Raw genomic sequence first — 4,985 nt, forward strand, 5'->3', positions numbered from 1 at the left:
CCAGCCTTCTGGTTAGCAGTCAAGTGCTTTAGCCACTATGCTACCAGAGCTCCTGTACTATCTTTAGTTTTCCTTTATCTCTCATTTGACACATTCTTGCTGGTGATCCCAAGACTTCAATACCACATATATGCAGATGTTTCAAAAATCTGTTGTCACTAGTCTCAATCCCTTTTGCTTGTGTGCATGTGTAATCACGTAATCCTCTACTTAAAAATCCCTGCTGGCACTTTGTTGCAATGAATTTTCCATCATTGCCACTGTGCTCTATCACATGTATTTGCCATTTCCCCTATCTGAAATGGCTAGGCCTCCTCTTTTTCCCTAGACAAACTACCTTTCATCCTTCAAACACAACTCAAATGACACACACATTGTGAATTCTCTAGGCATTTAGTTGTTCATTCAGTACTTTGTGCACAACATCACAGCATTTATATGTGTATGTATCTGTTTTTCCCACGAGACTCTCTTGAGGACAAGACTCAGGCTTTTTCCATCTTTACATTCCCAGGCCCTGTCGGTGGCTGCCTAGGCCCTAGTATTTGATAAATCAATATTATTTGGATGAATGTCAAGCTTCTGTTTGTTTTGTTTATTTGCTTACATTACATTGCTTTTTACTAGATTTTAATTGCACATTACAAATTTACTATAGACTAAATGATGTTTAATTGGCTAGTCTGAGATTTTAACATTTGCAATATAATGTTCTCTAACAAAAATATATTCCATAGGTTTAAAAACTCATTTGTACATTGTGATTTTCCTTTATAAAACTGCTCACTCTCAAGCATCCACTCTCTTGGGGGTTGCTAGGCTGCTTGCATGTACAGACCTGGACTTACAGTCTATCAGGTTGTCCTCTTACTCTGTCCTGTCAACTTTCTAATATTAAAAAACAACAACAAAAACAAAAAAAACCATCTAACTGCCATTGAGTCGATTCTGACTTGTAGGATAGAGTCTCCAAGGTTGTAAATCTTTATAGAAGCAGACTGCCTCATTTTTCTCCTGCAGAGTGGCTAAGGGGTTCCAACCTCCAACTTTTCATTTAGCAGCTGAGAGCTAAAGCACTTTGGCACCAGGGCTCCTTTTTCTAATATTAAATCTATTAAGTCACAAGTGATCAAAACTGCAGATTTAAATAACCCACATACCAATAGGATTTTACTGTAGCAAAATGAAAAGCAAATCAATCATCACTACAGTGACAATGTGATCTATTTATCATCAAAAAGGTGGTCATTCATCTATAAACGAACTAAATCTCTAGTTTAGGATACTGTATCTGAATGACCTCAAAGCATTACACCGAAAAAAAGTATTCAAATCATCTTACAAAGGATCTATTTTGAAGATGAGAATGAAATGGGAGCTGTTATAAGAGGAGTGATTTGGAGGTTACCAAAAGCAAACAAAAAAACAACCAACTAACCAAACAAAAAAAAACCCTACATGACCAGTCTGAGTGAGTGGAAGAAAAGTGAACATGAGATAAAGAACTGGATTTGACTTCTGCCTTTGGTTCCTGAATGACAGCCCTCAGAATTTCCCCCGTAATACCCAAAACCCACTGCCAACAAATCCATCATGACTCATAGCAACCATAAAGTACTGAGTAGAATCGTCCCATAGGGCTTCCAAGGCTGTAAATCTTTGTGGAAGCAGATTGCTACATCTCTTTCCCACAGAGAACCACTGACCTTTTGTTTAGCAGCCAAGTACTTTAACACTGTGCCACCAGGACTCCTTCCCCAGTAACAGAAATGTCTTTATTATCTAAAATGGCAATCAGGCATTACTTGAAAATGTGTGCAAATAATTGGGGACTACAAAGACCACACCTAGTCAGCTAACCTCAGTAAAGGAAGGTGGCATGATATCAGTCATACATATTCAATGATTCAATCAAACATGACTATGCAATGAAGCCAATAAAAGGTACTGAAAACAGAAGTAGTGGGGGGCTTCCTGGATTGGTGAGAGTATCTGCTTTCAGGAGGTGGTGTAACTCTGGGGACAACAGAAGGCTTGTGCCAGGATCCCTCACAGATTTTGCCCTGTATGACTTCATTTATATCCATCCTGGTTACAATAAATGAGTAGCTCTAACTATAGATACTTTCCATGAATTCTGTAAGGTGTTCTAAGGAATTAAGGAACACACAGGGGCAGTGAGAGCCAGCAGGGGCTGGTATCTGCCTATTTGGCAGTCTGAAGGACAATGTCCTTTTAATTTGTGTGTTCTGACTTAGCCACGAACACCTGGTCAGATGGACTGTGTCCAAATAACTTGTGACCCAGCTCTGGGTGGGTTGGATTGGAGAGAGAAAGGGAACCTATTGGGTAGTTGGTGACAAGAATGGAGAAATGGGAAGATGAGGACTGGATCCATTTCAAGGTGGGAACTGGATTGATACTGATCCTTACTGAGAAGTTAGCAATGATGGTAGGATTTGCCCAGTGTGCCTTTTGCTTAGTGAAGTGAGATTAAACATATACATTTACCGATAACACCTAACAACAACACTTTAAATTGTAAATCATTTTTTTCCCTCTGGCTTTCACTTGCATGAGCAAAATATATAGATGTTGCTTCATAATTATGTTGTGTAGAGAAATATGACATCGAATTTTTCCATATCATTTAATTTTTAAAATACCATTTTCAATTAAATTACTATACTCACTTCATTTAGTTATTATTGTAGGGGTCAAAGTAAAACCTTGATTCTGTTCAGACATGCCTAAGCATGTCTGAGGCGGACCCACTAGAAGCCTATTTATATAACTGAGTAACCTCGAGGAAAGAACTCATCCTAAGGGAGAAAGAAATAAACAGCTTGGAACGAATGACCAATGTGACCTAGAAATAATAAACAAAAACAAACACAAAACTCCAACAGACCTCGTCCATCAAACAAGGAGAATGACACTGACTACTAAACATTATCTGTCACAGCCTTGTCTTTGGGGTTTGCCCATGGGGCCAAATCCTATGGAAATTAAAACCAAACTCAATGCCACTGAGTCAATTCCGACTCATAGTGATCCCCTCTGGGTTTCTGAGGTGGTAAATCTCTACAGAAGTAGATTGCCCAGTCTTCCTTCTGCAGAGTGGCTGGTGGATTTGAACTGCCAACCTTTTGGTTAGCAGTCAAATGCCTTAGACCTTATGCCCCCAGAAGGAGGGCTAGAATTTAAAACCAGAAGCTGTTTCTCTCATGAATTCCTCTAAGACTTTGAGGCATAAGTAATACTGCTTGCTGCTCTGGTGGAGTGCCATACTCAAAGAGGAGAGGCATTTTGCCCCGCTTTGCCAATGACCACTATTAAGCTCTGGTACTGCGGAGGCCTGCTAAGGTAAACAGTAGTCATGGAAATGCACAGTATTATAGGTGGAGGTAGAGAAAAAGTGGCTATGTGTTTGTGTTTGTGAAATGCCCCTTGAGAACTTTCAGAAATGCTTCAGAGATCCCTTGCAGGAAGCTGAGGTCCTGCATGTGTATTTAGAGAGAAAAGCCATTGAAATTTGGCTTTTGTCATGTACATGAGGTGGAGCGACCTAGGGAAAATGTAGGTTATGTTTTGTTGCCAAGATATTTTCTCTAATACATAAAAAAGCAAAACAAAACTCACTGCCATCGAGTCGATTCCAACTCTTAGTGACCCCCTTTGGGTTTCCAAGGCAGTAAATCTTTAGGGAACTAGAGTGCCCAGTTTTCCGCGGAGTAGTTAGTGGGTTTGAACCTCACCAGTTAGCAGTCAAATGTCTTAGGCACTATGCCACTAGAGCTCCTTTTCCTAATACACAGAGTTTATTTTTCCTTTTGTTATGTATCATTGTTTCATGTCCCCTATCTGTTCTCAAATAGTAAATTATACCTTCTCATTTATACTGTTATCTTGCTGAGACATAAAAGTAGGATCATGTATCTCTTGAGTTCCTTTTTATTTTTTCCAAATTTACTTTTCTTGGTTGCTTTATGTGGTTCTAAAACCAAAATACATGTATCCCATACCCTGATTTTATTTCTTCATAATGCTTCTCTTGTGTGTTTTGTTTTAATATCTAGAACTATATATCAAAATGTAGTCATACCCAAAGTAGCTAAGTTAAGTATCTATCTATTGTTGAGAAGTCCTTTTATATTTACTTATAGTGAGCAAAGAATAAAATGTCAGCTTGGTTGAGGGAGGAGAAGCAAGTTCAAAGTCTATAGCTCTTCAGTAATTAAACAGATGTGGAGTTGTTTGTTCATATTTAAGTGTGGTTTTCACTCCTGTGAGGTTTTTCTCTATGTGTTTCTTTTTCCTCCAAAGCTCACATTTGATCTTATAATGACAAAATCAGGAATACTGATGGGCAATTCTTTACAAAGTGGATTGTAAACATATGGAACTTATTACCTTAAGTGATAGTAAAGTCCAGAAATACATACTAAGAAGGTCAAGAAATATTTAGCAAAATTCATAGGTGATAGACTGTTAACAGAAACTGAGATGTTCCTTTCACCAACCAAACTTGTGGAAAGAATAGTCCACATTTTGGTGACACAAAGAAGAGAGTTAAGAGGGTTGGGGAAGTTACTCTAACTCCTGTGCTGAAAAACCACAGTATTCATATCTCTATTATAGCACATATAACACTGTATTTTAATTTTTTCACATGGTTTACATGTAAGTTTTCCCAAATAGTTTGTAAACTTCTTGAGGCAAGTTTTATGTTTGTTTTTCATCTTCAGTACTTAACCCAATATATGGCACTGAGGAGCCATTCAATACAATTACTCCATTATTGAATGAATCCCTATAACCTCACCATCTACTTATGGCTTAGTTCCACACTCTCGCTCCCACTTCCAACACAATAGTGAAAGAATGCTCTTAAAAAGTCACTAGACTATGAGACTAGAAGAAGTAGATGGTGCCCAGCTACTAGATGGTCAACCAGTCAGAGAGGGATCTATGTAGGAGATCCT

At 38.4% G+C, this 4,985-nt stretch overlaps 1 protein-coding gene across 1 annotated transcript in view; it reads right to left on the reverse strand.

Moving 5' to 3' along the window:
• DIAPH2 (diaphanous related formin 2) overlaps positions 1-4,985 on the reverse strand; it is a 1,278,863-nt gene that overhangs the window by 204,854 nt on the left and 1,069,024 nt on the right. The gene's annotated exons all lie outside the window — the stretch shown is intronic.

The sequence above is a fragment of the Orycteropus afer genome, unplaced genomic scaffold, assembly GCF_000298275.1.
Source record: "Orycteropus afer afer isolate SDZICR_OR568_19922 unplaced genomic scaffold, OryAfe1.0 scaffold00165, whole genome shotgun sequence".
Classification (NCBI taxonomy): Eukaryota; Metazoa; Chordata; class Mammalia; order Tubulidentata; family Orycteropodidae; genus Orycteropus; species Orycteropus afer.